General features: G+C 42.8%; 1 protein-coding gene across 1 annotated transcript in view; it reads right to left on the bottom strand.

Moving 5' to 3' along the window:
- Nucleotides 1-12,298, bottom strand: part of ntng2b (netrin g2b) — an 84,734-nt gene that overhangs the window by 54,722 nt on the left and 17,714 nt on the right.

The raw sequence follows: 12,298 nt of genomic DNA, 5'->3' as shown, positions 1-12,298 counted from the left end.
AAAAAGGCATTAAGAAGGCCAAGGCGGACTATAGGAAGAAGATCGAGAACCACCTAGAGAGTAAGAACAGCCGGCTGGTGTGGCAGGGTGTCCAGCAGCTGACAAACTACAAGTCCAAATCAGGTATGGCTGAAGGTGACCCAGCATTGGCGGAGGAGCTGAACATCTTCTTCACACGCTTTGAGGTCACTGCACCCTATGCCTCAGAGGAACAGCTACACCATACAGCCCACAGCAGCAGTACCATCATCACTCTGGAGGAGCATGAAGTGAGGCGCACCCTGCGGGCTGTTAACCCGAGGAAGGCAGCCGGCCCAGATGGCGTACCAGGACGTGTGCTGAGAGACTGCGCAGACCAGCTTGCCTATATTTTCACCAGGATTTTTAACCAATCCCTTGAACAGTCAAACGTCCCACCCTGCCTCAAGACCTCCACCATAATACCCTTGGCCAAGAAATCTCATATCTCTAGCCTAAATGACTATAGACCAGTGGCACTAACCCCGGTGGTGATGAAGTGCTTTGAGAAACTTGTGCGTTACCACATTACAGCAGCCCTACCCAGCAGCCTTGACCCACACCAGTTTGCCTACAGAGCAAACCGATCGACAGAGGACGCCATAGCAACAGCACTCAATGTAGCATTAACACATCTGGAGAGGCAAGGAAGCTATGTGCGTATGCTCTTTGTGGATTATAGCTCGGCATTTAACACCATTCTTCCATACAAACTGGACGCCAAGCTAAAAGACCTAGGGCTTCCTCACAGCACCTGTAAGTGGATCAATAGCTTCCTCACCGACCGCAGACAGAGAGTGAGAGTGGGACGTTACACATCTCCAGCCCTAAATCTAAGCACTGGGTCGCCACAGGGCTGCGTGCTTAGTCCACTGCTCTACTCGCTTTATACACACGACTGCACCCCCGCCCACCAGAGCAACACCATTGTAAAGTTCGCAGATGACACTACTGTGGTGGGGCTCATATCTGGGGGAGATGAGTCTGCCTACAGAGATGAGGTGGAGCGGCTGTCTTCATGGTGCAAGGATAACAACCTTCTCCTAAACACGAAAAAGACCAAAGAACTCATAATTGACTACAGAAGACACAAGACAGAAATCCAACCACTAATCATCAGCGACGACTGTGTGGAGAGGGTGGCAGACTTCCGCTTCTTGGGAGTCAGCATAGAGGGAAACCTATCCTGGAGTGTGAATACCTCTGAGCTACTGAAAAAGACACAACAGAGACTGTACTTTCTGAGAGTGCTTAGGAAGAACAACATCACACAGAGACTGCTGGTGTCTTTCTACAGAGCCTCCATCGAAAGCATACTAACGTACTGCATAGGCATATGGTACGCTAGCTGCACAGTGGCTCAGAGGAAAGCACTCCAGGGAGTAATCAACGCTGCCCAAAAGACAATCGGCTGCCCTCTCCTCAAACTGAAAGACCTACACAGTTCCCGCTGCCTCAAAAGAGCCCATAACATCATAAAGGACACCTCACACCCTGGACACTCCATGTTCGAACTGCTGCCTTCAGGTAAACGGTATAGAACAACATACACAAGGACTAACAGACTCAAACACAGTTTCTACCCAATTGCAATATCATGTCTCAATGCTACTAAAAGCAGATGACTTTCATTGCCCCTGTTGTCATTTGTGCCCTTGATGTTGGAATGCTTTCAGACATGTTTTGTTGGATGCGCTAACAAATTGACTGAGTGATTGATTGTTTGAGTGATATATCAACTAGGTCGTATGTTGAGTGTCTGTATGGGGCCTTAGGCCTGGATTGCTTGGGTGTATCTACGGTATGAGTATACTGTATTTTATATGTATTTCTATCTTTTATATCCTATCATTATAGTTTTTAAGTATTTAATTATAGTTTTTAAGTATTTATCTTTTGTGATGTTGCACTGACCAGAGACATCTTTCAATTTCATTGTACCTGTGACAATGACAATAAAGAATATTCATTATATTCATTCAAAAAAAAAAAAAATTCTTTATTCTTCGTGTATTTAGCAGCTAATTAAAACTTACAAGGAATATAGGAGAAACTGGTCAGTAAACTGAGCTATTTACTAAACTGTACTCCTTCACTACCATAGCAGGAAGTTGCAGCAAGTTCTTGACCTTGAAAAGCACAGTTGACAGAACAATATCTTGTTATAGAGTTTTTGGCTGGGCTACATCAGCAGATAAAGATGAGTCTTCAGCAGATGACAAAAAAGTCAGAAAAGTGCTGAGAATTATTGAGAAGGCGAAAACTTGCAGACTGCAGTACAGCTGAAAGGTCTGGAGGTAGCGGTTTAGAGCCATTTCAGGTCTATTTCTATACAATGGATTTCCCCAAACCCTGCACTAGACAACCTGTCCAGCATGTGTGTCCCCTCCTTTCAGCCTGTAACAACTGAGACCGGCTCCATCCTCCCCTGGAGACCCTGAACTGAATAAGCAATTAAGAAAATGAATGGATGTTCTCACTTAATCACTTAATGTGATCAACAGTATTGGCCTGACGGTTGTGGAAGGTGTTAATTATCATTAATAGCTGTAACAACTCAATATTTTTCTTATTCTCTAGTCTCTTTTTTTCTGCTGCCTTGTTTTGCTGGTTTGAAAACTTTGAGACTCCACGGCACATGATGGGACGATGCGGCTGTAAGAGCGAAAGTCTCCGACATCAAACGGCGGCTGATCACAGTGTGAGCCGTTGTGTTCCTCGCAGACAAACACACATTGTCTCTCACGTTGAGGCGCCAGTTGACGAGTTGTTTACCTGTCTACATGTTAGTAATGACAGACGCCTTCCAGGAGCGAAGATGCTGTGTGCTTTTGAGCACGCCTGTAATAATGCGATGCTAATTAATGTGGCCGACTGAGAACAAGCCATCTTTCCAAGGACACCCTCCCTCTACCTCATGTTCTCCCACTTACAATTCCCAGCATGCTTTTCAGCTTTAAAGCACGCTTGCGGTATCAAGAGATTCCCCCCTCACCAGATGCTGGGTAGGGTGTGATGCTGGTGCATGGTGGGGAGTATTCTTTATTGTATTTGTGAATTTAAAAGGATGGTTATGGGATGAGTTGGCGAGCGCGGGCGAGGGCGTTTAAGAAGAAAAGAGAAATCAATCGAAGAGGGCGGGGATTAAAGAAAAAAAATTAATCTGTGAAACAAAACAAAAAAAGACGTGGAATAAAGGGAAAACAGGCAAAATCGCTGACTATAACTTTCTTCCCTTTGGAGGGGAAATAAACTGTGATTATCAAATCAGTTACAACCATTGTGTCATAAATCATCGCATATGAGGGGAGCAATGACACATTCCTCATTCCGGTCCCTCAGCTTTCTGCATGCCTTTCTTTTCTGGGGGAGTGCTCATGAATGATTTAAAAAGTGATCCGTTTCGGAGCCTCGGCTGCCTCGGAGGGAGATAACTCGGAGGGGAGGAGTCTGGGCGAAGGAAGGGTGGGCCACGCATGAAGGTTCCCCGAACATACGAGCCACCACCTTTATGTTCTCCTCATCGCACATCAAGCACAGACTGTGTATTTCATTCATGAAGGGTGGTGAAAGGTGGCAGTATTCAAGCACAAAGCAGTTTTCCTCATCAAACAGAATAAATGCGGAAGTTTTCAACTGTAGTTGGGAAATGCGGCGAGTATGTGGCGAGACTGTGACACTATGCGAGACTATGATGTGCACCGCGGCGGTGGCTGTGTGTGAACTGGAGAATAATATTTACAGAGCATCGCACCTCGCATCATTCATCACAGAATCACACACCCCAGCTAGTCCCATGAAACTAGGAGTTAATCCATCATCTGCCTCCCTCTTTTCTCCCTCTCCCCTCTCCCCCACCTGATCCAGGCTTATACCTCCCATCCTCTCACCTTCACTCTTGCAAAGGACACGAAAGGAAACTTTGGTGTGATTCAAAAATAGCGTGACAGTCTCCAAAGTCAAAGTCACCCTTGGAAGATAATCAAGACATGAAAAAGACCGGAGGCTCCAAAAAAGAGAGAGCAGAGCAGAGGCATCTGCTCTCCGGTGAGGGAAACGGACACACGCCGAGGCCTCCGAGATCTCCCGCTACCTGCCCCGTCATCCTCATTCATGTTTCTACTACAACGATAGAGCTTTGTAACAATTGGATTAAGCACTGAGAGCCTTTCGGGGTCTAATTAGTCCTTCCTGTAGGATGGAGTGCAACTGCAGGGTTACTTAATCAGGGTTACTTAAGGATCGTGACTTCCAGGTTTTAATGAGTTACAACTTCTTAGCATTGTAATTCACGTCACTGTCAGAGCTGCTAAAAAAAGCAACAATAAAGGATTAAATTAAAACAACTTTTCTTTGAAGCAGTCCTCCATAAAATGCAATTTTATTTAAAAAAACAACAACATAAAAACAACATTTAAACTTTAGATCAATAAAAGGAGCTGCAGTCTGTTGTATTCAAAGTAGAGCTGGGCGATATGAGATTTTTTCATATCACGATATGTTTTTTTCATTTCAGTCGATAACGATATCTATCACGATATAAGCCAAATAACTATATTTGTAAGATTTAAATGTGCCGTTGCTCACAAGTAAAATGTGAAATAATCAGCAGCTTGTTTTTATTTAAATATTTATTTCCCATAATAAGTTCAACAGGGTAGATGTACTTAAGGAACATGAGACTTTTTCAGATAAATAAAGGCAAATATTGCAAACTACACAAAAGGCAGCCGCTAAAGCGTTTAAGTTTCAAAATAGAACAAACGAAACAGACTACTAAATTGTCAATTCCACTTAGAAACAAAATATTAATTCTAAAAATAAATCTTAGTTTGTTTTACAGAAGAACAGACAAAACTGACTAACTTTTGTCAATATCAAATAAACTGAGAACTAAAAGGAAATTCTCAATCTCTCCTTGTTGTATAGCTTAGCTTTTCAAACAGTTGTAACAGTTACTTTAGTCTGACAAAAGCCGAATGACGAATTAGCGCTTCCGGTCAGAGACTGAGGCTACGTCCACACGTACACGGGTATTTTTGAAAACGGAGATTTTCCGTTTTCGTTTTAAAAAATAATCCGTCCACACATAAAGGCAGAAATGAAGGAAAACGCTGCTATGAACATGCCAAAGCAGCAGGTGGCGCTAGATTCCTAACCGTGCAGAAATGTTGGCCAATCAGAAGTCTAGAAACCTCGGTGGGAAAAAGTAAACAAAGCTGGGGCATAGAAGCAGAACCGAGTCGTATGTGTGGACGGACAGTAACTGTGTGTATATGTAAGCATTTAAACACTGCAGAGAGTAGAATTAACAGTAACAGTATTGTAGAAATTCATTTCACCGAAACAATAACGTGGCGCACAGTGTGACGCATGCACCGGTTTATTGTATTTCCAGACTTGCTTTCGGCACAATTTACAATGAACGCTACTCTGTTTTTTGTCAGACTTGAAATAGCCGAAATACCTTCACACTACGGAACTTCTATGGCTCTTCCGTTCGACAATCTCTCCGGCATTGGAACCATCATCTGTTTTCTCTTCGGTCACGCTCGGTTGATTTTTCTAGTCGGCACACTCATTTCCTCCATTACACGCTGGCTGCTTCCCAAACAAACACACGTGCGGCTTGGCACTTGTGCTGTACGTAACAAGTCACGCGACGTGACGCTGCGGCTGTGATTGGTTCGGCTCTGCGCTACTTAATTTGGATTGGCTGACCTGTTTTTTTTTTTTGTTTTTTTTTTAAGAGGACAAGAGCAGCGAAGTCTATCGCGATAGTTTAATTTCTCTATCGAGTAAAAGTTATATCGCGATACATATCGTTATCGTTCTATCGCCCAGCTCTAATTCAAAGGTACCAAAGAGAAATTAAAGTGGGGCATTAAAGTGACAGATTAACTGATTTTAAGGTTTAATGGATGGAGAAGTGCTCTTTATTGTTAATTAATTTTTTCGTTCATTCTGCAACCCCTCAGATATTATACAATCCTCCGAGGAAAGGGAGCCCAGATAGGAGCCTCTGCTCCAGACAGCGCGGACTCGTTCACAATGCGTGTTGCCCATGTCGTGTTTCGTTTTGGGTTTTGCGGTGTTATTTAATTAGATTCGATTAAAACGTCTTCATAAAGAATCTAAAGATTTGGCACCAGAAATGTCCCCCCTTCACGTCACTGACTGATGGCATTAACACACTAGCTGCCTGTGGATATCCCATCAGTACAATGGAAATCTGTCAGTGCAAAGTGTAAACACACACACACTGATTTTGAATGTTGGACTCTGGTAGAATCAGCACGTTTCCTCGTAGGTGATGAATAGCGTACCTAACGAGGCGCAATAAAATAATTTACATTAAAAAACTAACGTTCCTAAAAAAAAGTCTTTAAATTTCCTCTATTTTTTTTCTCAAAGTTGAAACACATCTCATTATAGATAATATTCACGACTACAGCATTTTACTTAACAGAAGTAAAGCCATTTGTTGGAGAATTACAAAGGACTTCTGCTGCAACGGCTGTTTTGATAAAACCACAAAAGAAGAAGATGTACGAGTACATGAAAGAATTCACACAAAACTCCTTTTACTGCTCTTTCCCTCTGCAACATGTTAACAAACACCAGGAAAGTTTTCTGTGCCAGCTTGTTCCAGTCTGTGAGGAGATGGAGAGCTTAAACCTCTCAGCACATTAGCTGTCAGCATGGGGCCGGCACTGAGACAAACACAAACACACGACGGATAAATGAGTCGAGCAGACATGAAACGGCATGACCGTGTAAAAACACTCTGAATATCATTAGCATTCATGTGCCTTGTTTCCTGCCTGGTCAGCTCTTAACTCATTTTCACTATTGGAGAATAATTAGTTGTTGGTAAAAGATGGGCCTTTCAGACAAGACTGGGCCTACCAGCTGTAATTAGTGTTTAAAGCCCAGAGAACGTTCTTTGTGTTCCTCTGCCTGCAGATGTATTTTCAGTGGTATTGATATTAATACTCTTTACATATTTTAGCTGCCCAAGGGCCTCCTTATTTGAGATAAAAGGCTGTTAACATATTGCTAATTATTAAACAATTAGTAGTTGACAGTATTTGACAAAATGATGTTTCAAACTTTGTTTGGCCTTTGTCTAGTTGATTACTCTTTTGTGTTAAAATGAATATAATAAATAATAATGAACACGCAGTCTCTGCAATTGCCACCAGGGGGCAACTTCTCTGGTTGCAGAAACAAGTTTGTCTATGAGGAAATTACACCTCTACTCCCTTGATTTATTAGTTCAATAAACATTTCCCAGATTACTTTTTGGTCCCAACTGCAAGTTTATTGCAATTCTTTTTTTTTTTTTTTTTTAATAATATGATGTTTATTTGTAAATAATGACCAGTAACACAGGGTAAGCATTAACACATAGCTGCCTTGTGGCTGTGGACTCACTAAACTGTATAAGTGTGGAGCTTCCCTTTGTTTCCCAGGTGGATTTACCTCTCACTGAGACCCACTATCTGACTAGGTGATGTCATGGTGGCTAAGGTCATCTTTTGGATACAGTCTATGACTGTGACACGTCTCCCCTCACCATTTGTTCTGTAGTTTGCAGAAGCCTATAGATTTTAAAAAAATACCGATTGAATAAAAATGATAGAGGTGTCAGTGATGGGTTTATTTTACAAACATTGATACAAATTATGTGCACACAAATATTTAAAATCTGAATTTATATCCCCAGCTGCATACCAGGATCATTAATGTTTTCTAGAAACATAATCAGTGCTGTAATGTACCTGCGCAAATCGCACCCATTATTCAGCTCACTGACAATGAGAAGTAAGAGACACTCAGACTACTTGGCTTCTCTTAAATGTCATCTTCTTCCATAAGCCAATCAAATCAAATTGAGAAGTTAGGCAGAAGCGAACTCGACGCTGCAGCGATTATGAGCGAGGGGAGAGAAACGCTGCAGACTCCTCATCCTGCTCCATCTCCTCCTCTCTGTCTTGGCCCCTAATCCACTTAGTTGCCTCTTTCCTGAGCTTAGAGCCTTTCCCTTATTCCATTATAAAGACCCACTGTACGACCTGCTGCTTATTTCATTAAAAAGGCCCTATCCATGACCCTATGTCTAATCCATAATGTAGACTACGGGCCAGGCACGGCCTGCTATAGTCCACGCCACGTTCCAGCTGACAGATGGAACACCAGGAACAGGGATGGAGAGAAGGAGGCCCAATGAATGAGGGAGAATTTGAGAGCTCCGCTTATGAGTGAAGCTTCCCGGTGAATGTGATTTCAATGATGTAAATGATGATAGAGCTGAGGCTGTGCTACTCTGCCTTTGATGGTTGGAGATGGCTTTCACATGGCCCATCAATGATATGGAAATGGCCAGATCTGGGGTTTGAATATAGCCTGCAAAATGAACATACAGCCCAGGGCTTTTAAAACCCCAAACACCTTGGCTTAGAGTTTCAATTGTAGTCAGTACTTTTGCTCATTACAGTTAACCTTGGGAGAACTTTGCAACACAAAGTGAGTGACGCTGAATCCTATGATAATATTCTATCAACCCGATCCAATTTAACTTTCCCCACGCTGCCTCTGTTTGACCTTCTCTCCACTCTGCCCACTTCAAAACCCCCCGCCCCACCTCTGGCTGTCCTCTACCTCAGACGCCCTCTCGCCGCTCGCCTGAGATCCGGTTTGCTGAGTGTTTTCATCGCGTCCACAAATCTAAATTTACAACCTCACTCTCATCAAATCCAACTTGCCTGCGTTTGCACTTAATGGCCTATCAGGTTACCTATTTATTGATAAAGCAGCAACATTTGCCCCCATCCTCCCCCAAGTACCTGACTTCCCGCATACCTGTGCCAGCTTTTTAGAGCCTGACCAGTCACTCTGACAATGCAGCGTCAGATAAAAGTGAAACGCTTTCCACAGAGGTAACATCTTACACCGTTTGATGGGAAAACAGCTTGCTCTGCTGTCTCTGTCCGCGGTCAGTTTGGGTTTTTAAAAAGAGTTAACCAATAATAATTACTTTTAACTGGGTTCAGTCAGAGAGCCACAGCTAGAGGCCCGGGGACATACAATACGGTCAGGAAGTGACTACAAGCCTCTCTCCATCGATAACACCAGCATATCTCATTACTGCTGCGACCTGTGGTACACTGCCACTCGGGCTTGATCATATAAAACCCATTTCAGCGCGCTGTCCCCGGCGGAGCTCCAGCAGAGTGGAATATTCATTATTCAAATTTTAAGCATTGGAAATCCTAATATGTTACTAAGGCCAGATGAGATGAGATGGAATGGCTTAGCCTTTTGTCCAGGGAACATTGACTAATCGTCTCGCTCCCCTAAAATCAATTTCCCAGCCGTAAGCATCAGACACTCCTGATTGTACTGTACTGTTGAGGACCCCCCACCACTATCACCTAATACTCCTCCTGGCTGCCCAGAATAACTTATTGATTACTGATTATGTTACGGGAGGTGTGGGTGGCCAGGGCGGAAGACGGACTGGCCTCAGTCATCTCCACAGAGCTAAATTTGGCTCCTCTGTCACCAGATCCAACACACGCTGACACTATCACCAGCTGCCACTGGCCAGGCTCTGAGGATGAGGAGAGAAGTTAAGAGACGTACACAAAGAGAAATTTCCCCCGAGCTAACAGTGTAAGTGTAGCTGTTTCAAGCAGAGTGGCACAGCGGGGATTTCATGTGTGATGATGAATTCTTAGATGCTGCGCGCTTGTAGGCCACTAAATAAAGCGTTTGCTCGAATATATCAAAGCCAGAAATGGTTGATTGTTACATTTTCGGAGTTTGGTTGCGGCTCTGGTTTGGCGAGGGACTGTTGCAGCCAGGGGTCGATCCCTTGCTCTCTCTGATGCTATGCTGAGCCTGAAAAGTGGCTGTGATCAATACCTGCAGGCCCTTTCACCACTGCCAGAGGGCTGTTTGTGTTTGTGTGCGTGTGCTGTGTCAGCATCCACTCAGGACTTTATCAGACATCCCACCCCCCACCCCCATACCTTGACTCAACACACACACGCACAAACACACAAACACGCACACACAAAGGCCCCATCGGTCAACGCCTCACTCAAACAGTAGCTCATTTTCACTTTCCCCATCTCACTCTCAACCCCTGTCTGCTTCTCTCTCTCTCTCTCTCACACACACACACACACACACACACACACACACACACACACACACACACACACACACACACACACACACACACACACACACACACACACACACACACACACACGCACAAATTATGCCTTCTTCTTCTGAGTCCATGCCATCCCAACAAGGATGTTAAATACCATTCAAATGTCAGCCTGCTGTATTGATTGGAATAATAATTCTGGAAGAATTCTGAAAGGCAGGAAAGATGGCTTGTTGATGCTAAGCAGCAGCATGACGGCCCGGGCATCATTCACTGTCACAAAGTTGCCATGTAAGGGTTCCCGGCTCCTCTGGCAGAATGTGGATGGCGGTTTACGTTCGACCACCGAGGCCACGTGTTTCTGTCATTAATCATTGTCTTCACAGGCCAGTGACAGCCAGACCAGGACTCAGGCTGAGAGAGAGTATGTGTGGAGGTGTGGGGGTTGGTGGGGGGGTGTCATTTGAAATGCCCTCAGATCACAGTAGCTGTGTGTGAAAGTGTGTGGCTGAATGTCAGAACAGAGGGTACATTCACTGGCAGGTGAACATACCTTATCTGTCATGTCTGAGTGCAGGAAAAGTAATACTGAACTACAAGCATAAATATGATCAGTTCCATATTGGATCTGGTCTGCGAAGATTCACTAATCTCATATTAAACAGTGTACGCATGTAAAATTAACACTTTCACTTTTATAGCTGGTGCTGGATGTTGCATTCTGTGGCTGCAGTGCCAGCTAATTCTGTATCAGCTACCCTGAAAAACTGGTCTATCGGTCCAAGCGGCTTCTCTCCAAGCCGTTGACTGTACTCTGCCAAATAGTGTGAGTACAGAGAAACATCCCACTATATCGTCAACGACTGCAAGCGTACAGTGTTTTTTTTTTAAGTTAAACAGAGTGCTGACTGTTCTGCAGAGAAATGGTCTAGTTGATCGTTACTGTGATGCATACAGAAGGCTCCAGTTAAAATTTTCATACATAAGATCAATATTTTGAACTAATTAACCTCGCCGCTCTGAATCAAGACCTTCATTATTTTGGTCGAGTTGTGTGAATGTAATGTCAATGTGTCCGAACAATCAATGTCAAAAAATACGCCTCTCACTTAAAAAATTTCAAATTTCCACTGAAATTAATAAAAACAAAACATTTTCACTAACAACGAAACTCAAACACGGAAATCATTCTCAAAGCTAAAAAACTAAAACTAAACCGACGAACCTTTAACTTTCATACTTTGTGGCTGAATTGCTGGGGTTCCTAAACATGTTAACTTTGCAATAATACCACCCACTCTTGATTGTTGAACACCTAGAAAGAAATTTCACAAACTTATTTGCAGCAATGGTGGGATCCTATTACACTATGGCGCTTGAATTCACGGCGCTCTTTAGAACAACTCATTCTTTCACAAATGCTTGTAAAGACAAAATGCATGGCTAAGTGCTTCATTTCGTACACCTATAGCAACTGGACTGAAAACATCCAAAGTTTACAGACAACATACAGCTTATAAAGCAACAATTAATTACTAAAAAAATCAAGCAAATACAATAACATTCCCAGCAAGAATCATTTCTAGCTTCTTGTACCAAAATAAAATTATGTAACATCATTCAACTTCATTGAATAAGTTTATATTTCTAGTTTTAGTTACTTAAAAAATACAAAGCTACATTCAAGAATTGATAAAAGATTCAGTGGCATTTGGACCCTTACCAAGTTATATGAAATGGAAAACTGTTACTGATGTAATTGAACTGTTGTGGTTTTGCTTTGGTATTTAATATTTCGATTGGAGACTATGTAAGTCATTGTTAAAATGGTTTTCAATTAAAACAAAGTTTAAGATTATTTAAATTATGATATCAATATTTTGCAGCTTACCTTTAGTCATTGCTAGCTACTTCTAGCTACTTCTAGGAAGTAGCTAGAAGTAGCTAGCATACATAAAACATGTCTTCCCTGATGGGTTTGTTTGTTGCTGGCTGTTGAACACAGGATTTTGAACACATTTCTCATTAGCAGCTGGAGGTTGTCAGGTGTTTGCTGACTGGTCTAGGCCTTTAATGTGTTTTACAGAAATTTAGCAG

This window comes from Rhamphochromis longiceps, linkage group LG7, assembly GCF_057381845.1.
Source record: "Rhamphochromis longiceps isolate RC_006_pf linkage group LG7, R_longiceps_female_GT1.1, whole genome shotgun sequence".
NCBI lineage: Eukaryota > Metazoa > Chordata > Actinopteri > Cichliformes > Cichlidae > Rhamphochromis > Rhamphochromis longiceps.
This window is presented reverse-complemented; position numbering and strand designations above follow the sequence as displayed.